General features: G+C 40.1%; 1 protein-coding gene across 1 annotated transcript in view; it reads right to left on the bottom strand.

The window, feature by feature from the left end:
* Positions 1-26972, bottom strand: part of prickle2a (prickle homolog 2a) — a 62133-nt gene extending 35161 nt beyond the window's left edge. Inside the window, exon 1 of the mRNA XM_036578710.1 lies at positions 26518-26972. The gene's annotated coding sequence lies outside the window, so the exon portion shown is untranslated. The remainder of the gene's footprint in view (positions 1-26517) is intronic.
* Positions 26973-27478: the final 506 nt, after the last annotated feature.

Raw genomic sequence — 27478 nt, 5'->3', positions numbered from 1 at the left:
TTCTGCTTCCCTACAACCCACTCCTCTTGTGACCACCTCCAGGTCCAGGTAGATCATGCACAACAACAAAACTGAAGACATCATGGGCCACTTCTAGAGGATTTTTCTGATCACATAGTTGGGTCTGCTGGTCTAACAATACCTTAATTTGCCACTCCAGAGCCTCAAGTTCTTTACCCAGCAGCTGGAGCTTTTTTTTTAAACTAAAAACAATAAAATAAATAAAAAATAAAGTAAAATTAATGGAACAAGACACAATACATAGGTAAATTCTAAACACTAAAACAGTACCAAGTAAAAATAATACAAGTTCTTGGGCTGCGAACTACTCAACAGCATGGTTGCACTACAGAATACTTCATAACATAACAAATGAACTCTAGTTTTAAGACTGAATTTATTGTATTTAAGGCAAAAAAACACGTTATGAGTTTTAGCACGTCAGCTAATTAGAGTTACACATCACAACAAGAAAACAACAGAAATTATAGCGATGCTGACCTTCTAAACCACAATGGACAAGATGATGATTTTAGTATCAGAAAGTTTATTTAGGTCTATTTATGTGTTTTGACGTTTCTTAACCTACTGCAATGTAAAATGAACAAGGAATTCAAAGGACGTCACTGTGGCTATCATACTGATATGAAACAGTTAATAGTAGGCCTACTGCAGCACAAAGAATCATGGTATTTGATAGCACAGTCATGTCGTGAAAAACAATGCTACAGCCCTGTTGCAAACGCCCACTCTTTCTCGTTTTGTTCATGCATATAAAAAGGTGTCGCCAGGCCAGAAACATTTTCTTTGACACTTTTACAATAAGCCTCAAGAGCTAGTGGCATTTACAGGCCAGCGTAGAGGTACGGTCGCAGCAGCAGGCCACAGTCTAAAACCCTGCAGGCGGTTTGAGGGCATGATGCCCGCTCAACCATAGGCTACCCACTGTTAAACTTTGTGTAAACTCACCCCACCACTGCGCACAGGCACACACGGTTGCTCTGTGGCATTTTGAGTGCTCACCCTTGCTGCGAATGTATTAATGATTAAGGAGGTTAGGCCTACAAATCTCTCCGTCTCTCTCCCTCTCTCTCTCTCTCAGCGAGACATAGCTGTTCATACAACCACCCCTCTCTCTGCGCCGGTCGCCATGGAGCTCACCGCAACGGCAGGTCTCCGTGGAAACCTTGCGCAGCTGCAAGCCTTGTGCGAGGAAACAAAGCTCGCCAGGAAGCACGGGAGATGTGCCTTTAATCCGCACACAGTGGGAGAGTAATGAAGATGGAGGGAACTCACTCTTTCAGATACCTTCCCAAATAAAAACAAACGCACCCCGAGAGCCTCTGTCGACCTACTCAATATCTCTCCCGCCAAACATCAGATTGGATTTGGAGAGGCAGACTCACCGTCTCAAAGCGTACGACCCATTTCATTTCTTTGATACCACGTTTCGCTTGGCTGCTCTCTCTTTCTCTTTTTTTCTGGCAACAACAGAGAAGCTTCTGTTTAAGAGTGGTCAGTAAAGTCAAAAACAGAAGGCCTTTATGAATAGCCTGTGAGTGGAATCATAGGCCCCGTTCACAGCTGGTCATTACGTCTGGTCACAAGTGGACAGCCAGACCTGTAGCCATTTACCTGGCAGTGTGCATTGGTGATATTTGAGACTTATGTAAAGGAGGGCAAGTCAACTATATGTAAGTATAAAACCTATTTTTAGAAAATAACCTATATTTTTTTTTAAGTATAAACGATGTCCTTCCTTTGTGAAGTGCAAGACGGTGCCCACCATGCGTAGCATCAAATGCGCTGACTGTTTTTGCCAAGTGCATGTGAATGGCCTGTTCAGTATTCAGCACTGCAACGTCAGACAGTCTCACCTGACTCATAGTTTTTCTCATGTAAGGTGTCAATTGACGCAAGCCAGAAAAGTTCCTTCCGCATGATGCGCTGCTCATTAGCATGGTCAGGAACATCTTGAAGAGGTTACCGTCATGTACTAGGCCATCGCCTAGATGACACTTTAATAAGTGCTAACCGTTGACCGAAGCCAATTTCTTCTGCAGAATGCAGGCTGCCCCCTAGTGTGGTGGAGATTGGTCTCCATGTATAGTATATAGTAATGAAAAATATCAATATACCATAATTAAAGTGAGTTGGCGAACATTTTAGTGGGGCATATATGCCCCACCTTGCCCCCCTAAATGTCACCCATGCCTGAATTATCTCCATCTTCATTGACCGCTTGTGATCAGATTTCATGACTAGAGGAGGAGTAGCATGCATATATACTATGTCAGTTTCTTGCTGCAAAAGTGTAGATTGCATGGACTGCTAGCTAAATGCTGCAACAGACAAAAGGTGCTGTGCCAAGTTCCCACTCCCCTTTGTGTTCACGTAGGCATATGCACACATGCCTTCACCATTTCTGTTGTTTCTATTTAAAAGTAACTGTGGATTTTCAAACTGAAGATGTATATAAATATAAAAAAACAAAAAATTGAAAATGAATGTTGAGTCCATGTGCTTGCGTGATGTCAGATTTTGTAAAGGAGGCAGAATTCAACAAAACACCTGTTGTCTAAAATGGCTGTCTGCTGCGTTCAGCTACACTATGATGTTTTGTTCATTTTTATAGCTCATAGTAAGTCAAACTGTGTCTTAAACCACATCGACAAATCTGCTTAACCTTAATGAAGAACTGAGTGGGTTGAGAGAAGTATGGAGGATGTATTTAGGGAAATAATTTGGTTGATTGTTGACTCTTTTTGTGTGTTAGCTTTGCTAGCCTCAAAGCTAAATCTGCACACCAAACGTGTCTTGGTTGGTACACATCTGCGGTAAAATGTATAAAACTGATTTTCCACTGAATTAGACCGTCTTTTGTTGCTGTTAGGGATGCATCGAGATGCTTTAAGTTTTGCAGCATCTTGTAGCAGATGCGGTTCAAAGTGCTGCCACATAGAATGCATCATGGTGAAAGCGCTGATTCATTTTTACATTCTACTCATATAAATTTAATGAACTAAACATTGGGCTGAATTGGTGCCAGTTCACCACTTCTACATAAACTTGCTGTTTTCAAGCTGAAAGAAAAGAGGTGAAAAAGACTAGGCTAGTAACATTAGCTGAGGTAACAGAGCATTAACATTTGTCTGTTTATCTGAAGAGCCTGCATTTCTTTATATAAATTTCACACCAAGTGTGATCTAGTTTAATTTCACTTAGTAATAGCAGAATGATGAATGGTGCACTGTGACGCACAGAGAAATTCAACAGTGTTCAAAGTTGATGAGTACCACCCCTCACTGAAGCCAAATGTTGAATTATTGGATGCTGCATGATGCAACGTAGCACATCCTGTTGCTTTTTGCATTCACACTACAAATGTTATGTGGTCATATGCGTCCCTCACCGCCTCTGTAGATGAGTGATAAGATTGCATTTGACCCTGTTCAGACTCTGTGCTCTTATGATCAGATCACCCAAGTTGTACGTTAATGTGAGATGTAAATACAGGGGTAAATACAGGGGCCATACTCATATCAGTCAAATGACGACGTCACAGGAGATCAAAATATACATTTCCTTTAACAAAGAATGTTTACTTTATAAAAGAATGCTAATTGTTGCCTCTGCGGGTGGGAGTAATCGCCTAAGGGTAATAGCCTGGTTATCATTAACCGCCTTATTGATATGAATCCATTAAAATATTAGCAAATATCCTGCCGTCGCTGCTGTTGCAAAAGGATAAGAATGAGCAGCTCACTTCACAGGCCTGTTCACACTAATCCAATCACATCCATTTCATTCTGAACGCAGCTTATCTGGATCACACATAACGAGGCCTCAATTGAAAACGCATGACCTCCGAGAGCCTGCAAAGCTCTCTCCGTCAGCGTATATGTGTTTGTGTGAGTCTTTGAGAGAGAGTGGGAGGATTTCTAATCAATTTGATATACAACACATTATAATCATCGACACAGGATCTACAAAAGAACTCCGAGAGGGTGTGAACAAGAGGGAGGGAAAGACAACGAGAGAGAGAAAGATGAAAAGATGCTACCTATTATAAATGATTCATGCACGATGGCCTTTTATAGCTTGCCATCTTCAAGCAAATCAATTCAGATTAATTCCTGATGTCATCAAGTGTTTCAAATTGATAATCCATAATGGATGAGCATGAGTCAATGTTAATACAGGATTGAGTATAGAAAAGGGATAAAGGTTAGTCATACTGTAGTGTTACGTAGTGTAATAGCGGATAGGAATCAAATACGCTTCCAATGTACTGCTCCCTTCAGCAGCACAGAAGCTCAGCACTTTTTGTTATTGAAAGCTGTGTGCTGCCATCCATGCTAAGAGTGAATAAACCGCTGGGGTTAGCAATCTTTCACACACACACACACACACACACAGCTCCCTTCCCCGCAGGAACAGACGAGGAATGCAGTGCCAAAAACTTAGATGTACAAGCACCATGCACCCTCTCTCTCTCCCTCTCTCACTCCTTCAGTACCAACTAGATTTTTTAAATGACTCTGACATTTATGAGCAGGCTTCATTACCCACAGCACGGCAAACACTCCAAAACACAAAGGAACTGGAGCTGACCATTATGATCTTCTTCAGTTCATCCTTACTTATTAAGCCTTTCTGGTAGCCACATTTACAGCAGTCCTATCAGGAACTTCCAGACACAGTAGTCACCCACAGCCCACAAGAACAATGGTGTTTTTGCATTACATTTTTGGAGAGGGCAACCCTCAAGGCCTTCTTCAAAGAAGGCCTAATTATTTCTAGGAATTAAAACATACATGCCTGTAATTTTTAGCCCATTTTTATTCCATAAAATAATGCTTGTATTTAAACTCTACAAATATTGCAGAACTCATTTTGTTCATTGTTAAGGTTTGGATGAAAACAAAGAGTTACATTCTTGAAAGGCCCAGTGGAAAACTGGCCAATCAGGAACCATTTTTCTCCTTGGTATCTAGGTAGATTTAGCTTAACGAGCTCTCCTATTGGTTAGGACTTTAAAAGCTGAAAAGGAGAGCTAATGCATTAAATCAACATAATTACAAAATGACAGAGGAATCAACCAATCACATTTTCCAACAGGCGGGAACAATTTAGTGTGCAACATATGTCAATCCAGACCTTCTGGAAGTCCTAAATACATCACTGACTGTGAATATTAGCAGCAGCCTAATCAGTTGGCTGTTAGAAATGGAAAATAGAGACGACAGCGCTATATCAGGCCTTTCTATTGAAAGAGTCACTGAAAACTGCTACAACTTATGCTAACATATGCTAATATATCTGACACAAGCATAGAACATATAATGTCTTCAGAGGCTTCAAATGTCTGTGTTTAATCTTTCATGCATGTTCATGCAAATTGCTGTTAGCTTAGTGCTAACAAACTACTAAAATCCCATAGGGACATTAGCAGCATTAGCCTTTATCACAGAGGTGGGTTTCTTCCTCATGTTTTGACTGATTTTGGCATTCATCAATCAGATTAAAGGCCTAGATTTAATAGTCATCGGTTCGGGAAAACATTTTTTGGATATGTTGAATTGGCCACAGTTGACATATTCATGCTCCACCCACAAAAGCAGTGTGTCATAGCAACTGTTGTGAGTTTCGTTAAGCTTTATGGAACATTGGTAGCTCACTTTGTTTAGAGTTTAGAGTCTCCCGCTACTTATGATTGGGTATAAAATGGTAGACTAGCATTTTTGAATCTGCTTTTATTTATGCAACAATAAATCATACAGTGTGGATTGAAACACTATAAGCTAGACACCAGAAAGCATTCTTTTGTTCAAGTTATTGTGGGAACATCAAGCAGTTATTAATTGACAGATAATCCACTGTAATTGTCTATTTACAGTAATTCCATTTTTTATTTTATAATTTCATTAATAACATCATTCTCAATGTTATACAGCTTTCACAGTCATTAAGGAATCATCTGCAGCTCTGTTCATCATTTTAGACACATAAAATTTCTTCATTTTTTTATAGATTTCTTCCTATGAGTTACAACCTATCAAGGTGGAGTAGTTGCATAATAGCCCTTCTAGGAAAAACAGCATAGACCAGCATGGATGGTCACAAAGAAAACCAGCATATGCTGTTTTGGATGCTGGTATGCTGGTCAGCAACAGTGAAAATTGATATGCTGATGACCAGCAAAACCACCATATGTTGTGTTTTGGATGCTGTTTGAATGTTTGAATACTGTGCTAACAATACTTGTACTTTTTTCTGGTGCTTTGAGCTATTTTGAGGAAGGCCTCACCAGTAACCAACTCTATATTCACCTTCTATATGACCAGTTTGCTATTGTAAACAATAATATGATGTTTTTACTTCCATGATTCCACCATCAAAAAACCAAGAAAAACCTCTTCTGTGGATGATGCCACACTGCTGAATATATAAAGACTCACATTTATGGCCCACTGTGGAGCATAAAGACTGCATGAATCAATGAATGTAATGTAAATGTACTAATAAAGAATTAAACTATAAACAATAATAAATCAAATGAAGCACTAAACCACATTCTTACCCACTAGTTGTTTTATCATTATGATCTAGTGCCATTATACTGTACTGTTACTGCTGCTTGCTTCCAGCATTAATAGAGAGATTGTGGAGTTAATAGAGATATTTTAATGTGTATTTTGCAACACAAATGTTCATTGCTTGCTTGTAAGCATATTATATGGAACAGACCTTGCATAACCACTAGTGATAGTCTTTTATTAGTTCGAATGCAACCAACCACCTTTCACTCTCTCTCCTGCTCTCTTGCACAGACACACACTTGCAGTTCAGCTGCTTTTGAACTCTCCACCGTTCCTTGATGTGCTAATTGCCATGAGACCGTTCCTGAAAGCTAAGGCAAAAGTTTTTTTTTTCTATCATCCTCTTCAGCGAGTGAAAAATAGATATAAATAAATAAATAAAAAGAGAAAAGAAACATCTCCTTGGGCAGCAGAACACTGTAATTAGGCAGTGACAAATTTCAGTTCCCTTTCTTACCATGTGTGGGAAACGCACACAATGACTTTGTGTGTGCCTCTGTGTGTGTGCGTATGAGTTTGTGTGTGTCACCGCAAGTGTGTGGGATGGCCTGAAATAGGAACGCAGCGTTTCAACAGGCAAATTGCACTCATGCAGTGCAGAAAGGAAGGAATGGGAAAACCAGAAACAGTTTCCATTTTGTTGCTCGTTCTTACAATGCTAGGTGTGATGCCGAATAGGCACCTTGTGCCAAATCTGTTCCCCATAGAACTGCTATGACAGGTGGCACACATGAGTCATGTGAGATTGGATGCCGTTGGATAGAGCTAGAAGAAGGAGGTCGCCCCGTATGCATTGACATTGAGGTATGTCTTCCTTTGGCAAATGGTGATTCAGCCGCTGACGCTAAGGCGCATTAGGGAAGCTGCACAGACACACATAGACACACATACACACGCCCTTGCTTGCTTGAAGGCATCTCACATCGAAGCTTCATTATTCCAGCACAACCACTGAAAAGGGCTCTCTTGTTGCTATGCGCTTTTTTAAAGCTTTCCTTCTCTCTCTCTCTCTCTCTCTCTCTCTCTCTCTCTCAATCTCTCTCTTCAACCACCTACTTCATTGGCCAGGTTAGCAACTAGCACGCACACTTTTTCATACCATTGGCATCAGGTCCACAGCCAGAACTTTTGCCAAACCCTGTCCAGAATGACCTTGAAAACTGGGGTGTTCTATTCTAGTCCCGGGAAGGCATAGTTTGGTCATTTCCCTGCTTAAACACACCTACACCTTCTAAAATAAGGTATTTTTTGGAGTCAAAGAAGAACTACTTTTTTTTTGCTTAGGAAACTTTTAATGGATGGTTCTTCAGCCTCTTTCTGCAGGCCCACTAGTGACCCTATTAGAGATCAACTTTGTTATTTTGAATTAATAATCAAACAGAATATTTTCCTTGGTAACTCTGTTTTCAGATTATTTAGGACACTGTTGGCTCTCTGAGTGTGAAATGTTGTAACTGTGTTGAGCTGCTACTGAGCAACGAGGGGTGAAATAGGAGGAGTGAGAAGCCTTTTCTGCAAAGACAGCCGTGCCAAGTAAAAATGGACAACACAACTGCAGCTTGTCTTGATATCTAAAATCATATACAACTGCCATAATAAAAAAAAAGCTTTTAAAGACAATAAAAATGTTTGATTTGACCCCATTTTCAAAGATGAAAATCCAGTTTGCTTCTGATTTTGTAAATCATAACAACAAATTCCATCTGAACATATTTCATCAATGTTATTGAAGAAAAACATGCACCTGTAAAACCTCCCCAACAGGCTGGAATTGCAATTGATGGCTACAATGGAAAAGGTTGAATTTATGTATTTAATTTATGTAAATGAGATCAAGTTTAAGAGCCTCCACATAATGTAAAGGTTGAAAGACATTTAAAGGATTTTCCTAGAACTGCATGTCCTTCCAAGAACAATTTAAGCTTTTATTTTTAGGGGTGTACTAAGCCTGGCAGCAGATGATTTTGAAAGGCAGCATTATTGCACCTTCATTTGACACACTGTAAAAAGTGGCTCGTCAGATCAACCTAAAAAATAACTTCATGTGGTAACGAGCAACTGAACTAGTTTTATTCAACACAAAAAATTACTTTGATTGAAAGAATCGTTCATTCAAAGTATGTATTTAGGTTGAATAAAACTAGTTCATTTACTTGGTACCACATAAATTATTTTTTTCAGGTTGATCTGATGTTTTTACAGTTTTTGTTTTTTACAGTTTTTGATTTGTTACAGTGTGTGGTTTCACTAACTACAAAGACTCATTTGCATTTTAAAAACAAGGAATGATTTCAAAGAGGTTTCCATGGTTCTACCAGTAACCATGAAGCTCATCAAATCAAAACCCCAACAAAAAACCTTTCTTACAGGTATTATGGTTGAGCAGGCAAATCACCAAACCGTGCTGGACATCAAGCCCTTTCAGGACCATACACTGGTCACACATTACCACACTGACACACACACCACCTCCCTGGATGAGTGCCTTGACCACATAGAGCTTCCCACCTCTTGTCCTCTCAACCGCGAAATGGCATTTCATATTAGCCATTATCCCGTTTGACCGATGCCTGCTTGTGTTCAGCGGGACAGACGGGACAGACGGGCCAGTCGTGACGGAGGTTTTTTCAAACAGAGACGGAGCCTCTCATAAATCCAAATACATTTTCCATAATCCAAGTCCCTTTGGCTGATAACAGGCGTGGGAGCGCTTACTCAGGATGGTCTGAGATCAGGGAACAGGCAATAACGTCTCCATATGTGAGTGATTTATAAGTCGCATGTGCGTGCCATTAACAACAAGCAAACGGAGGTTTCCTTCCAGCAACTAGGAAACTATTCCTCCATGGCTTTTTTGATAAAAATGTCAAGTTTGAATATCCTACCTAGTCTTTTTAAGCATTTTGGTCAATGGCAGCGCAATATTAGTTGAGTAATTACATTGTCATGTCTTTTGCTGTTCTTTAAAAGAATACTTCAACCAAACAGTTGAAACGTAGCAGAATATGGTGCTAAAGGTAACAGTAGCTTTTATTTATTCTTACTCACATTAGCAATGTTGGGTTAAAGTTCTCTTTTAAGATAACACAGGATTATATAGAAATGTCAGAAAAAATCACCGCAGGCTTGATGAGCTCTTTGTGAGTTCGTTTTGCTTTGTTTTTATGGAGAATAATATTGCAAACAGATGGCTTGGCTTCTGACCAATAACAAGTCTTTAAACAGAAACAAAATGCCTGCAAGACTTTTTACACCACAACAGCTGCTGTGTCTGTGTGTCCAAGTCGACCATCCATGAATCCATCTATCTGTGTATCCCATCCATGTATCCATACATCCTTCTATCTGTATATTCATCTGCCCATCGATGCATCCACGCATCCATCCCTTTGTACATCTATCCATCCATCTGTCCATCCATACATATCCATGCATCTACCCATCCATCCATACAGCTATTCACCCACATGTCCATCCACCCACATCCACATCCATTCATCCACCCATCTATCTATTCTTCCATCCCTGCATCTGTCTATCCAACCACCCATCTATCCATCTGTCCATCCACCCCATCCACCCGTCCATCCACTACGCATCCATCTATCTATCCTTCATTCAACCATCCACCCATCCATCCATCTGTATATCCATTTGCCCATCCATCCATCCAGGCATCCATCCATTTGTACATCTATCCATCCACCTGTCCATCCATACATATCCATGCATCTACCCATCCATCCATACAGCTATCCACCCACATGTCCATCCACCCACATCCACATCCATTCATCCACCCATTTATCTATTCTTCCATCCCTGCATCTGTCTATCCAACCACCCATCCATCCATACATTCATCCATACATTTACCTATTCATTCTCCAGTCATCCATCCATAGATCTGTCTATCCACCCATTTATCCATTTGTCCATTCATCAATCCATCCTTGCATTCCCACATTCATCCATTCATACGCTCCACCCAACCATTCATCCATCCTTATATCTATCCACCCACTCATCCATTCATTTATCAATACATCCATCTGTTCACATTCATCCATCCAACGATCTGCACATCCTTACATCCGTCCGTACATCTATCTATCCAACCACTCATCCATCCATCTATCCATCCATTCATCCATCCATCCATATATCTATCCACTCACTCATTCATTCATTTATCAATCCATCCATCCAATCATCCAACATCCAACCATACAATCATCTGCTTATCCTTCTGTCTGTACATCTGTCTATCCAACCACCCATCCATACATTCACCCATCCATCCATCCATCCATGCACACACATTCATCCAATCTCCCATCAATTCATCCTTAAGGCATGCATCCATCCATTCATCTTTCCATCCATCGATCAATCAAATCCACCCACCCATCCATCTGTGCATCCATTCATCCATCCATCTATTTATAAATCCATCATCCACCCATCCATCCATCATCCATCCATCTATCGAAAAAATCCTATAGATCACATAGACAGAAGCAAAGTCATTTAACAATCGTGACTCACATTCCTGCCTTTTGATTTTCTATGCTTTTAAGCTTTCAATTAACAAAAGCGCTTTTAATAACAAGTGGCAGCGTCTTTCTGCAGCACAAAGGCCTGTCGTCTCAAAGTGTCACTCGTTCTTTTTACATCAAGTCGCAGACAATGAAGGAAGACCAATTATTAGATCTATACATCAGCATTTTGAAGCCACTGTCTTTTTTTTACATCAACAGATAGAGGTCTAAGTCGATTTAAATAGCCACCACATCCGTTGTTAAGAGATATGATCCACAAGAGCACCTCTATATAGCATTATGATATACTGGAATGCCAAAGATTTTTATTTTATTTTTTTTTACAGAAGCCAGTAGAATATGCATTTAGAAGCCTGATGACAGGTTGCGCTAGTTGTCATGGCAACTGAAGGCTGTTATGACACACATCAGTTTCTAAGTTTCTGTATAATGCAGCCTTTGGAGACTCGAAGCTCACAAAGCAATGAGGTCTGCAAAACCACAGCCTCGCTTAAATGGAAGCAGTTTACTAATAACATTCCTAATAAAAGGAGACTGACCTCAGACTTTAATATACAGGAAGTGCAAGCTCAACCTAAAATGAAATTACACTGACTTCAATGAAGGTGTCCTATGTGCTTTCTTGATGTGCTTCCACTGTTACGAATTATTAATAACCTTAAATGTCAGGGCGCCAGCTCCTGGATTGTGTTGACGAAGGGGATTAATTAATGAGGAAATCTGCTCCTCGTTAGTGGTGTATTTGTGGGATTCCAGGGTAGGCCACATGCAGGGCATCGTGGGTAGTGAACTCGGCATGAGTGACATCATCAAGGCTAAATATGGAATAGAAATCAGCAAAGAGACCAATCATCTGTGGGGAAAGACGGTTCTCTATGTATAAAACCCCCAAAAATACATCTGCGCACTCATACTGAGCTCACGCACAGCCTGGCACAGGTTATGTAACGTATGCTGCCACTTTTCCACAGAGCAAAACGCAGTGTCAATACAAGTTACAGGCACACAAACCCTCAGTATGAGAGACAACCATCAAATTACATTGCAGCATCGTCTGTCAAAGGTCTGCTGAAGCGGCGCACCACAGATCAATAAAATATCACAAACACACCCCAACAGATCAATTGGAGCACATACACACACACACACACACACACACCACAGATGGTCCGATGCACATTCAGTGCTATCTGATCGAGTGCGCAGCTATAAGAAAGGCCAGACGGTTAACCTCACAGCCCACACCCAAGACCTCGGAAAAACCATTACTGCTAGCGTTAACTCAATTACCATCAATATGGCACCAGCCACACTTGTTGATTACAGTGACGAGTCACAGGCTAGCTATTTGGAGGTCATGTGGTTGGCTCGACATTTAGACATCCCACAAGCCGAGAGGACTAGAACAGCAGGGCTCAAAGAGAGCCACCGTACTTCCAAGCGTGACATTTGCAAGCCCTTGTGGGAACTGTCAGAGCAGAAATAGACAGAGGATTCAAAGTGCTCTGGTGATGGCACTCTCCATATAGACAGTGAGGAACTCATCTGGAATAGCTAGCAGATGCCTTGACCCACAAGGCACATTTTGATGTTCGTGTCATGTCACGCTCTGACGTTTGCTACTGCAGCAGTATTACATTTAGCCATCACACAAAATCAAAAGCTGTAGGCTTGAAGTCTCACTGAGAAATTGCTGCAAGTGGCAGGTCTGTTTTGGGGACTGCAGCAAAAGTGGTTTTAAGTGTGCACCAATGCATGCACTGCTGCGTCTATAATTTATTCTAGTACATTTCTCTCTTGGAGTAAACTCTAGTGCTAGTCGTGGAGCGGCTAAGAAATTCTTTATTACTGCTTTTAAATTATGTTATTTTTATTATTATTAGTTTTTTTCATGTCCATTTCCAGCCACTAGCTAGGTCATTACATGATGCTACCAAGCTGAGAGAGTGAAAACTAGCATGTGCTTCCTCAAACCCTTCGAAATTGCCACTAACACAATGTCATTAGACAGCTCAACACGCTTGGAGGAGAGCACTAACTGCCAATTCTGTTACGCCAGCTAAGAGAAGTCCACGTTAGCTAGCATCGCACTGAGTGAAGTGGAGCAGGGGAGCCATCCCCCCCATTCACCCCATTTCACCCCAGAAAGTGAGGCCATTTATGTTCTCTTGGACGCTCAGCCACAGATGGCTGTGGCATTGCTAATAAGTGAGCTCCTGATGATAGAGCCAGTGTTTAGACCAGGGATGTCTAACTCATTATAGGCAAAGGGCTACTTTACAATCAGGACCAAAAAAGGAGTTTAACTTTCCAGGAAATTATTAATTTAGTTGTTCATTCAGTGACGAGGGGTTAAAAGTTTGAGTATGATCAGTACCTCCACACACCTTTGGTCGCTCCCACCCTGCTTGTAGTCCTATAAACAGCCTTGTCTTCAGCTTTAGCCTCCCTGGTTGGTAATGGTGGGTAAAGCAGGAGCGATTCTATTTCGCCACCAAAATTTAAATCAACACGAGAAGAAAAGATTGTGCTTCTTTTATAGTGTTTTATAGTCTTTTTATAGTCTTTCTGGCTATGTCTGAAAGCTAATCCCAGGCTAAATTGGGTTTTCAGTGGAAAATTCCCATCGACAGTGTAACTTAATCCAAGGCCATGCTTAATCTCCGTGTCTGTAAAGCAAGCCCATAAAGAATTTATGTTTTAATCATCGCCACAGTTGTCATTATTGTCATCACATCTGTAGTCATAAGTTCATCGTTCCTCACTTTCTTCGCTCCTACATCTCTGACTCATGAGTGAACTTAGCTCAGCGCTGTAACGATAATTACTGTGAGAACATCATGTCTGTGTGCCACAGGGAAAATTCAGCGCACACACACACACACACACACACACACACACACACAGACGTACACATACCCATCACATAATCACACATATATACTTACAATATAATCACATGTTCCCGTACACTCATTTCTTTCTTTATCTCAAATCTATTTATCATAGCCATAAAGAGATTTTTATGTGATGCCATTGAAGAATCACTTTTGGTTTCCTAAGAAACCATGTTAGTAAATGAGATATATGAGTGTGAAAAACATTGTAAAGGTATAGAAAACCCTTACATAATGTAAAGGTTGTTTACCAATTTAAGGGTTCCTTACTAGAACCTTTACATTATGTCGAGATTCTTTAAACCTTAAAAAGGTTCTTCACACTCAAACATCTCTTTTATAAAAACAGTTCTACAAAGAACCATCCAACTACAACCATCCTCCCCACCAGCCATCATATTCCCTGTGCGTGTTTGGTCACCAGGGGGCAATGTTGGGGTCACACCTACTGAATTGTCTGCCCCTGGGGAATTGATCTGTGAAGGGAGAGTAATAAAGGTGCCTTTTGACAGGGGTAGATCTCCCCCTCTTTAATAAACTAATACCTCATAAAACCTGGAGTGGTCTCACATCATTATGCCATATAGTAAAGTAATAAAATGCAATACGTAGCCCTTGGGATACTTTTAAGGGAGCAAGTGAATGAATGGATTAGTTTTTATTGTCATATCTGTGATGCTAGCTAGGCTAGCTTAATGTGTCTGGATAGGAATCTGCCAGAAACGTCTGTCATTGCTGGCAATAATTGTGTGCCTGGATTTGTTTTCATGTATATAAATGCAGTGCTAACCAAGCTAGCATAATGTGTCAGTAAAGTCCTGACAGGAATCTTCTAGAAACTCTGCATGAACATTGCTTAAAATAGCAGTTAGAATCAGGCTTAACATGTATTTGGAATTTGTCTTGTCTGGTTTTTGGTCACAACATGCTACATTGAACTCAATTTTAATGTCTCATATTCATTATTGTGATTCTAACTTGGCTAGCATAATGTTTCTGCAAAAGCTCTCACAAGAATCTGCCAGAAACTGTCATTACACAAAATAGTTTTATCCCTGAATTAATACTCATATTAATGAATGTAATGCTAGCTTGGTTAGCATAACATTTCAGGAAAGCATTGACAAGAATCTGGCAGAAACTGTCAGTACACAAAATAGTTTTATTCCTGAATCAATGCTCATATTAATGAATGTAATGCTAACTTGTTTAGCATAACATTCCAGTAAGGCTCTGACAAGAATCTGCCAACCAAAAAAGAAAAAAACGTTTACTTTCCATTAGAACAAATGTCCTCTACTTTTATAAACTGATATTTGTGCAAAATTGCCAAATTGTTTACATGGTACAAACAATCTAATACAAGTCTTTCTCACCGGAGTAGCTGATTGGCCAATTAGTCCAGGAAGGGCCAGATGGCTGGAGAGGAGGGACAGATGGGAAATGTAGGCGAGAACAGGAAGGTTAGCATGTTACTGTCACACCTCTCCCTCGGCGCCACAGGATGTAGAAGTGAGAGAGACAGGAGAGTGGACACTCAGTAGACATTCAGCTACTTCTGCAGCAACTGACCTGAAGCCAGCGTTCCGGTACTGAGATGGCTGTCTGATCCTTGTCATGTATTATGTATCAAAACTAATCTGACGGGGGCTTTTATCTGTGAGCTTCGAAGGTCAGACAGGCCCTATACATACAGTGCTCTGTAAATGTCATCCATGCAGAGGGAAAAAAAAACAGTACACCAAGCACGCCTGGCATCATTCAATACACTGTGGAAAACTCGAAGGCCGATTTGACCACATGTCCACACGAGCGCACCACTTTTAAAATGCATAGCATTCGGGATATTCATATTCTTCATTCTTGGTGTTACACTGTTTTCTTAATTATTTTTGAACATCTGCAGCTCTGTTAATCATTCTGGACACATCTAAAATTTTCTTTCTAGTGTCCTACTAATTATCATGTTGAGCGGGACTAGCTTGTTCAAATTTTTTTCTGCAACCAAATTGGATGTTTAGTTATTGAAAACATCAATTCCAAACTTTTGAACGCTATTCAAGCCCGCACACAGATGGGGAAGAGTTTAATTACCTAGGCAAGCCATTTCAGGAGGAAAAAAAATTGAACACTTCATCATTTCCTCATCAGCATGCACAAGCCTCGCCCCACACACCCAGACCAGCATGCTTTGCTTCAATGAGCAACTGTTGGATCCCTTAGGTCAGCCAGCGTTTGGTTATAGAGCCTCTCCATCTGACCTCAGACATGCCATAAGGTCATTTTGCATAATCAAGCAGTATAATTTGGCGTTCAGACACTACACCAGATTGGGTGCTAGACTATACTGCTGCTGCGACTCTGGTAAACAACCAGTCGGGATCAAAAGGCCTTTCTTAGGTTAATTCTGGTGTGTATTGTATTTTGCTTGGCCAGTATAATGCGTACACCTGTATCTCCCACTACAGTTTTACTGAACTGATTCTTTTGAACTGCCTGTTTCAATTAATCAATTCAATGAAAAGTCAAATCAACTATTCTCCATTTCTCCATGTGCTGTGACATTGAAATTGGCAAGTGAGATAAGTTAAGTGACATATGATTCCATTTACTCAAATGATTCTTTTTGATCACTATTTCACTATATCAACAAGTCATAGATTCACAAGTCAGGGGAACTTTATTGTCACTTCCTGAATATGAAGTGTGTTTGGATTCAGTGCATTTCATATTGCTTCTTCTACTTAATAGATTAGTGATGAGATTGGTTTCGTTTGATTCTTTCAAACCACTGTTTTAATTAACTGATTCAATGATTCATTGATTCACAAGCTAAGTGAACTTTATTCTCACTAGCTCCATGTGCAGTGAGATTGGATTCTGCAAGTGAGTCTGATTTCTCTATGTCTACTTACTAGATTAATGATAGGAATTATGATTCAGTGCACTTAGCCAATTCTATTGAACCACCATTACAAATAAATGATTCAATGAGTCATTAATTCACACTTCAGGCCAACCTTATTCTCATTTCATCCATGTACAGTGAGATTGAATTAGATGATGTCTGAATTTGGTAATTCTACTTACTAGACCAGTGATGCAAATTTCGATTCAGTTCACTCAATCGATTCCTGTAAACCACCACTTCAATGGATTGATTCAGCGAGTAATTGATTCACAAATCAGATCAACTTTTTTTTCACCTTCTCCATATGTAGTAAGATTGGATTGAACAAGTGAGTCTGATCTTGCTGCATCTGCTTACAAGATTAGTGATTGGAATTATGAATTAGTTTACTCAACCAGTTCTTTCGAACCACCAATACAATGAATCGAATCGTTGATTAACTGATTCATACACCAAGGCAGCTTTATTCTCACTTACTGCTTGTGCACTCAGATTGGATTTAGTAAGTGTTATCTCACTTCTTCTAATTACTAGATTAGTAATGGGAATTATGATTCAGTTTTCTTATTCAGTGCTTTCTGATTCATTGATTCACAAATCAAGTTAGCTTTATTCTCACTTCCTCCATGTGTAAGTAAATTAGATCCAATCAGTCTGATTTTGCTTATTCTGATTATTATAATAGCGATGGGAATTCTGATTCAGTTTACTCAACTGATTCCTTTCAATTCATTACAAAAATGATTCATTGATGCACAAGTCAAGTCAACTCCATTCTCCTCTATACGGATCAATCAATGAGTCTGATATTACTAATTACAATAAATCGAGTCAGACTTAAAAGACATAGAACACATTGTAGGCAGCTACAGTTTGATTTGGTTCAGTGGGTTTGATTCAGCAGGATTTGAGAATCGGTTCAACAAATTTCTAAAAAAAAAGTTCAAAAGAATGATTCTTGCACGAGTTGGACATCACTTCCAATGCTGCGTGTTTGATAATGTTTGTCTGCATGTCCGTCAGTGTGCGCTGGATTCGTTTGTATATTTAATAGTTTGCCAAGAGCTGGAGTTCACTGGCGATCACAACAGACTGAGAAACAGTAAGAGAGAGGAAAAGAGAGATGAACAACCTTCATTACACCCTAATTTACCACCAGTGGGGCAGCTTGGCAAGACTACACCCTCTGTGCTCATTCCATCTTTCTCTCTCTCACTCGTTCTCACACTCTCTCTCTACCCGGTGCCCCTGCAGCTGTTAGCTGTCCAAGTTTGTGTGGGGAAAAAAAACGTCTTCATCTGGCGGCCATTTCTGGATTTGCTCTCAATGTCCTCTGAGCATTTGTGTTTGTGTGGGCGTGTGTCCGTGGTCACATGTACCCTCTACTAATTTGGCTCATGGATGGCCGTTGATACCTCCTTTCTTGTATTCTGAACTTTGCTCTTCAGGGATTTCCCCCACCACTTTGAAGTCCACCTAGGATTCCCATGGAAGCATGTTCACAATCCCCTATAGATCATCCAGGGGTTCTAACTATGGCTGAGTGGCCGCATGCAACCGGTCCACCAACATGGTCACAAGGACATTTTGGTGTCCATCAAATAGTGCACTGATAGGTGTTGTTGTTTTCTTGTAGGCATGTTTATGTGTGGAGATGTTTATGTGTGGAGATGTTTTTTCCATGTGACTAGGAATCTCGCGAGCAGGAAAGGGCATATACCCTACTATTTTATTAAATTTTACCTTTTTTTCCCTGAAGTCAATTTTTTTTTGTGGGTTCATGTACGAAATATGGTAGTAATCTTCTTTAGGCCTCCTAGCGGCCGCTCCACTAATAGAATGGAAATTTGCTTGGATATTTTTAATTAACATACCAAAGTAAAAGATTTTGGTAATACTTATATAATTATATATTATTATAATTATAAGCCCTAATTAGCAGCAGTCATTTTGATGTTAATCATGACTGTTAATAGTGACATCTTAGTTACATTTGCATCCATAAAACATACCAATTACTTACAAATATAGAAATAATCAATAACTATTTTGAATTATAGAAAACTGATCATGAATTATAGCAGCTTAATAATAATTTGGTTATTTAAAGCCCATATCTCATAGATCATATAACTAGAAACAGTGCCTAACTTGAAGCATTAATTTAATGGCATAAAAAACAATTCAGAATAATTATGAATATGTCCACATCCTGTTTTGAATAATTATTTTACTTGCAATTTGTGATGCGAAACCTTTCCTTAATGATTAGTTATTTGTTATTAAGCCATTAATATATACACTTTTAAGCATTTAGAACCATTAGCTGGACCCCAGTTCAAGTTTATAATGTATTAATAAAGATGTATTGCATTATTTAGTACCCTTAGTTATAATTAGTTCATGAGGAACATTTACAATGCTTTAATTATTTATATGTCGCTAAGTGTCAATAATTGAAATAGTAGCACTCATTAATGCAGAAATAACAATTCTATAATTGTTAACAAGCATTTTAAGCTACTATGTAAAGGGGACATGTAAATAACCTCTGTTCTGATTGGTTGCCATGTATTCAAAAAAGCAGTAGGGGCTAAAACTGTTTGAGGGTGAATAGGCAGATATAAGTAAATGTGGTTGGCTTTATTTTCATATATTGGCCACATGACCCTTGTAAAAAGGAATGTTTGATAGCGATGCAGGTGGTCACTGTTCTTCTTCACATCAAGGCTCACTGTGAGCTGTTATAGAGTAGATTTTAATGTTCTGGATATGAGTTGACAGCAGCAGTTAATTTCTCCTCTGTCTTGCAGTACATCAATGTAATTGACTGGAGCGCTACCCAGGCCTCCTCCTATTGGTTGACGAATGGATATGTCAAAGTATGTTTCATGAAAGGCTTTCTTCTGGTGAAGTTTTTCAACGGACAACAGAGTCATTTTTGTGCAATGTCATGTGTTGGTGCCTTAAAACATTGTTCTCCTGAAATCAATGGCAAGATGTGCATTTTTGACAGATACCAAAACATCCTTGTGAACACAGCCTTCCTGTCAAGGTGCAAGAAAGTGGACAAAGCCAGAAACAGTGGTAAGAAAGAAAAGGCCATTTTCTGGTTCTCCAGAAAGGCTCAACTGCTAAGCCTAGACTCAATCAGACTTCAGCCCCAATCTTTTCACCTTCACATGTTATGTAAGCCAACTCTATGACATCACCACCCTTTCCTTACTATGATTTTACTCGTTCAGCTAAACGCTGCAGCTCAGGACTGCTGGATGAATGTGGTTGTGGATGGCGAAAATTATGTTATTTGCCGCAAATCCAATATTGCTGTTTTTCTCCTTTGTCAGCAGACTAGCATTAATGGAGTTATCAGCAGGAAAAAGTGCTGGCTGCTCATACAAAAGAGAGACAGTTGCTTTGCAAGGAGTGCACTCTGTTTTGTGTGTATGGTATTGAGGTATGGTACAGTCACCCATATACAAATGTTGGGGAAATTAACAATAGCCACAGCATTTAAACAGTGATAAGCAATATACTTGGCAGTATCTACACTATATGGCCAAAAGTATATGGACACCTGACCACCTGGATATGGTATTCCAAAACCACTGGCGTTAATATGGAGATTACTGCTCCTTTGCTGCTATAACAGCCTTCACTCTTCTGGGAAGCTTTCCAGATTTGGAGTGTGTGAGAATTTGTGTCTATTCAGTCAAAAGAGCATTTGAGAGATCAAGCACTGATGTTGGATGAGCAGGTCTGGCTCTCAATCGACATTCCAGTTCATCCCAAAGGTGTTCAGTGGGGTCAAGGCTGCTGGAACAGAAAAGGGTGTTCCCCATCCTGTTGCCACAAAGTTGGAAGCATATAATTGATTAAAATGTCTTTGTGTGCTGTAACATTAACCTCACCCTTCACTGGAACTAATAATCCCAAACCTTGACAAACAGCCTCAGACCATTATCCCTCTTCCACCAAACTTTACTCTTGGCACTATGCATTTCAGTAGGCAGCATTCTCATTCCATCCACCAAACCCAGATTTGTCCATCAGGCATGATGCATCATTCTAACGTGTCCACTACCCAAGAGTCCACTCCAGCCAACACTTGGCAGTGCACATAAAGATCTTAGGCTTGTGTGCAGCTGCTCAGCCATGAAAAACCCATTTTGTGAAGCTCCCAACACACAGCTCTTGTGCTGATGTTGCTTCCAGATGTAGTTTGGAATTCTATAGTGAGTGATGCCACAGAGGATAGGTGAGTTTTACGCACTACTTGCTTCAGCACCCTGGGCCCTGCACTGTGAGTTTATGTTGTCTACTGCTTCATGGCTGAGATGTTGTTGCTCTTTGATGCTTCCACTTAATAATAGTAGCATTTACAGTTGACCAGATCAGATCTAGCATAGCAGAAATTTCACACACTGTCTTGTAACAAACATGACAGTGCCACATTTAAACTCACTCTTCAGTATGACCCATTCTATGGCCAGTGTTTGTCAATGGAGATTGTATGGCTATGTGCTTGATTTGATACACCTGTGAGCAATGGCTTGGCTGAAACAGCTGAAATCAATAATTAGGAGGGGTGTCCACATAGTTCTGACCATATAATGTAGATGTTGATAGGAATATATCCATTTTAACCCTATCCACCAATGAGGTATGCAATTTTGTATATCGTCTGTGTTCTCTGTTGACAAGTTATGAATATAAATGCAAGTAAGTCTTTTTCATTGTGCTCATAGTTAATCTATATTTAGATGTGAAAACCAGTAAACCATAGAATAAATATTAATGCATTTGTGGCATGTGCACCTGGGGCAATGGCCAGTGTTGGATCATTTCAGGGCTGAAAGCTTGAGATTCTGAACTTGTCAGCCAAATCCAACTAAACCAAATTTAAAAAACATTCTAAACGTAAATGATGTTGATAGCCTTCTGCATTTCCAGCATGCTCTATGCTCTTTCCAATGACCATATTAAATTAGATATCATACTGAAATTCACTCAAGATTTAACAGTTTAATTGGCTAGGATTTAACGTAACAAGCCAAATTATTCCAGGAGAGCAGATGTGTCCATAATGTGAAGTGCATGGCTCTTTGTAAACAGAAGAACGGATGTTAAGATCTCATTGCTAGCCAGATATAGCCAGCCACTACTGGCTCCTTGCAAACCACCCAGGCATGACGCAATTTCACAGTAGGCTAGCATCCAGCATCAAAATTTCAAAAGAAAGATAGAAATGGTGAAGCAAGAGGCGGACTTAGAACAATGTGTCTTTCTTTTTCCTCTCAGTGACGTGGCCCCCTACCTAAGCAGAAGCCGAACGAGCTCAAATAGGCTCTGAAGTATGTGGGTGTGTATGTGTGTGTGTTTTGGTAAGAAAAGATCAGGTCGAAAGATGAGCAAAGAAAAAGGGAAGGGGCCCAAATGCAATATTTACGACTTTCGCATAAAGCAATAATCATTTAACGTAATACAATTATGTGCCAAAAGCAAAAACAACTCATTTCTGTGATGTGCCTCAAGCTCCCAGCAAATATAAATGAGCCCAAGTCGCTGATGTGCCCTTATGCAAAATGTGTGCTCTCGTTTGTGTATAATGGATTGTGTTTGTCATCCATATGAATTTCAATCATTTTCATGCACTCCCATTATACAGAGCGACCTGGCAGAGAGGATGACATCATTAGCTCAAAATTGAAGTCCGGAATAGGAGCATAGAGTGCGTAATACCGTTTCATATTTATGGACAGTGTGACGTATGTGCATGTGTGCTCGCGCAAAGTTGTGGGCGTGAGGAGAGAAGAGAGATCAGAAAATATCTAGAAGTCACAGGCCTGCTCCGATTACAGCTCATTATTAACAGCTCAAATACTTTCCACCAAAATCAATTCAAGTTTCATAAGCTAAGTGTGGGATGCATAAACTTTACTAAGTTCCAAAGTTCCTTAACACAAATAACGCAAGCTTCATCCCAAATGGAAATACATGGCAATGCTTGGACTTCTCCATAAGGCATAATGGCACTACATAATACATTAGCGCAGGTGCTCAATCCTGGTACTGGAGATCTACCACCCTGCAGAGTTTAGCTCCAACCCAAATCTAGCACAGCTGATAAGGAAGGACCTTCAGGGGCACTTAAATATTTGAGCCAGGTGTGTTAGATCCAGACCTCTCCAGGGTGGTAGATCTCCAGGACCAGGATTACGCCTGGATCCCTTGCATTAGCAGCTAGGCCAATCATAAACCTCAATCCATGTGACCAAGACGTGTATATATACACTGTATTGTAGCATTGTGACTAGCATGTTAGCTTGTGGCTAGTTTGTTAGCTTATGTCTACAGCATTTGATCAGGATGCAAATATTGCACTTTTTTAATGTTGAATGCTCTAATAAAGTCATAATGAAAACATAGGGCAACTCAACCAATATTTGCATAATTAAATAGTTAATTAAGATATTAACAAAGTAATTCCAAATGGTTTGACATGAAATGTTCCATTATTCACAGTGGCAGTGATTGGAACCAGAGATCCAAAGAATTCCCTTTAAAAGCTCTTTCACAGAAAGTTACTACATCAAATAGTTATGAATGTATTACCTGATACCAGAGGCATTGCTTTATGGTAGTGCTGAGATAAGAACTGTTTTTGTTTAAATCAAGTCATGGCAGAGAGGTACATGCAGGGTTTTGTAAGGCAAAATAATCCCCATTACTGCAGCGTCACCAACATTACATGTAATGTGGTGGTTTTGGATAGGAAATGAAATGACTCTAATTGCAATATAGCAACCCCTGGTTCCCATGACCACCTCTATAAAGTGCTGGTGAGCTTCTCTACAATGAACCATTTAAAATCAAACCACACTGTTTACAGCTGAAACTTTGAATTGTGCAGAAAAAGAGAAATTTCTCTTATAACATTATGCTGTTCCTTATTTTTATGTTTCATATTAAGACACCAAGACACTTGCAGCACATATATATATATAATATATATATATATATATATATTATGGAGCTGTCCAAAATATAACAAATGTACATATAAATCTCAAATATACAGAATTTTTGAGATAGCGTTAAATACAATTAACTATCATTGGTGCCATTTTGTCAAAGACATCACTTAATATTGATTACATAATGGATTCATATGACTTATGAAAGGACTGATTCCTACACACACACAAACACACACACACTCACACGTTCGACTCAGTCTGGTCATTAATTGTACGGGCATTTGGTCTAATTGCGTCATGTTATGGTCACTGCGTGTATGCTTATGTGTTTTGCTGCTGCGTCTCAGTTTCAGAGTGTAAAGGTGAGAGAAAGCGTAAAAAGCCGCAGGAGAGCAGATGCCCCTCAGGCTGAAAGAGGGGAAAAGTGCGGAGGAGAAGAGCGAGGGAGGGAAGAGGAGGGGAGAGAGAGAGAGAGAGAGAGCAAGAGAGAGATGCTTTAACAGTCATCCCTCTCAACTGTTCTTTCATACATCTCTCACTCCTCTGCAACTGTCGCTTTTTTCTCACTCTATCACTCCCTCTTTCTTTCACACACTCTCTCTCTCACACACACACACACACACACACTCACAGGCAGAAAGATCTCTCAGTTTCCACCCACGCTCTGGCAGAGCAGAGAGGGCTTTGAACAAGCATACACACACGCACACACACACACACACACACACACAGACCCAGCACACTCTTACCCTCCCCACACACCAAAATGAGAATGTGCGTATGCATGTACCTACCAACAGACACACACTGCACTCACTCTGTCCCCCCAAACACATGTGTAACATACGTGTTCGTTCACAAACACACATATACCCACACACTTATATAGGCAGTCTCTCTCTATATCTCTCTCTCTCTGCCTCTCTCTGTCTCTCTCCGTCTCCCTGTCTCTCTCTCTCTCTTTCTCTGTCTCTCTCGCGCTCTCTGCATCACACTGACTGAACTGTAACTGCGCCACAACAGCTCTCCTGAAAAACTTTCTGGAGATTTCTAGACGCTCCCACATCGACAACCAGTTGAATGTTTCAGCAAAAACAGAAGCTGCACCACATAATGTCACAGTCAGCTCCATCCCTTATGCAGACATTATACAAGCACAACAACTAACAAACTAACAACGCCTTTATCCTATCAGTGCTTAAACAACCACTGCTTAAAGATTATTTAAAGAAGCATATACAACAGATTATTAATGACAGAGAAAAACATTTCACCATGTAAACAACTATTTAAAACCATCTACTAATATATATATATATATATATATATATATATATATATATATGTGTGTGTGTGTGTGTGTAGATAGATAGATAGATAGATAGATAGATAGATAGATAGAAAGGTAGTGTGTGTGTATACACTCTTAGTAAAATAGATTCTATAGAGTACCTATTTGTATTGTAACAGCAGTACATATACAGCAGGTTTTCCATCATACAGTACAACCATTTAACCAGGCAATGAACCATTTATGCAGTCAAGCGTTCTTTAGTAAAGGCAATCATTATGCAGTCTTAAAAAAACAATAGGTGCCACAAAGGGTTCCTTGAGCGATGCCATATAAGGTTCCCGGAAGAACCACGTTTGAAAAAAACTCATTTGTGATTGTGAAGAACCTTTGAAGGCTTTAAGAAACCTCACATAATCTAAAGTTTCTTTACTAACTTAAGGGTTCTTCCCAGAACATTGACATTATGTGGAGGCTTTTTGAACTTTCAAAAGGTTCTTCACATTTGCACATCTCATTTACACAAATGGTTCCCGGCAGATTCAGCCCCTCAATGGTTCTTCAAGGAAAAGGTTCTTCACATTTGCACATCTCATTTACACAAATGGTTCCCTGCAGAACCAGCCCCTCAATGGTTGTTCAAGGAAAAGGTTCTTCACATTTGCACATCTCATTTACACAAACGGTTCCCTGCGGAACCAGCCCCTCTATGGTTCTTTAAGGAATCAAAAGTGACTTTTATAGGAAAGATGATGCCATAATTTTTGGCACCTTTATTTTTAAGTGTGCACAGAGGACCATCATGATAACTGAAAGAAAAATTTATATGTATAAACAGTTCTTTGTTTTTGGTAAAATAGCATCTCTCTATGATGGACAACATGTGATAGATATTTCTTTAAGAAACCTTATTAAAAAGGTTCTATATAGACCCTCCCTTGTACCAGTAGCAGAACCTTTTTTGGGGCACTTTAAAGAACCATATACAACAGGTTTTCTATCAAAGACCATACAAAGAACCAATGATGCATTCAGATGTTTCTCTGAGTTAAATGATAACCACTGTGTTTACCTAAAGGACCCATGAGGGACCCTTTCAGAATGTAGTAAATGTAAATACAATAAGAACTGAATTTGTATGTACTAGATTTTACACACTTACTAACACAAATACACACGCACACACACACACACACACACATATGCGTGTGCACTCACACACTCTCACACACCCCCGATCCATGCAGCAGTTTCATAAGCTGAAAGACACTCACCAGTTTTTTTTCTTTCTGTTTTTCCCTCGCTCTGTCTTCCTTGCTGCCTCTCCTGTTGTGTATGTGATGGCAGGGCACAGGGATGAGGTTGGAGAGCGAGAGGCAGAGACAGAGAGACAGAGAGAGAGATGCCTGAACTCTTCCTCTTCTCTGAAACCCCAGGGGAATGCGGTGGTTTTTCTTTAGTGCTGCGTCTTTTTCCTTCTCTTACGCTTGGCTCAGCTCAGCATGCGTCTGCCTGGGAGAGTGTGTGTGTGTGCGTGTGTGTGCATGTGTGTGTGTGTGCGTGTGCGCGCGTGTTGTTATGTGTACGGATGGTAGATGTGAAACAAGCATGCATTCTCTCCTGTAAGAGAGAGATACAGCGAGCACCCGCCCCAACTCTAAAAGCCCTGTAGGTGTGAGTCATCTGCTCTCAGCCAATCAGAGGCCAGCTGAATGACTTTAATTAGAAGCACAAGGGGGGCTCAGAGAGAGAGAGAGGGATAGAGAGAGAGAGAGAGAGAGAGAGAGAGAGAGAGAGAGCAGAGGGGATAGAGAAAAAAATGGGGAGAGAGAAAAGAGAAAGAGAGAGAAAAGAGTGAGAGAGAGAAAAAAGACATGAGAAAGAAAGGGGAGAGAGAGGAAGGGAAAGGGGAGAAAGAGAGACAAGGGGAGAGAGAGAGATAGAGAGAGAAAGAAAAGAGAAAGAGAAAAAAAGGGGAGAGAGGAGGGGGAGAGAGGGGAGAAAGAGAGAAAAGGGTAGAGAGAAAAAAGAGAAAGAGAAAGAAAGGAGAGAGAGAGAGAATAGAGAAAGAGAAAGAAAGGGGAGAGAGAGGAGGGGAGAGAGGGGAGAAAGAGAGAGAAGGGGAGAGAGATAGAGAGAGAGAGAAAAGAGAAAGAGAAAGAAAGGGGAGAGAGGAGGGGGAGAGAGGGGAGAAAAAGAGAAAAGGGGAGAGAGAGAAAGAAAGAGAAAGAATAA

The sequence above is a fragment of the Colossoma macropomum genome, unplaced genomic scaffold (genome assembly GCF_904425465.1).
Source record: "Colossoma macropomum unplaced genomic scaffold, Colossoma_macropomum, whole genome shotgun sequence".
NCBI lineage: Eukaryota > Metazoa > Chordata > Actinopteri > Characiformes > Serrasalmidae > Colossoma > Colossoma macropomum.
This window is presented reverse-complemented; position numbering and strand designations above follow the sequence as displayed.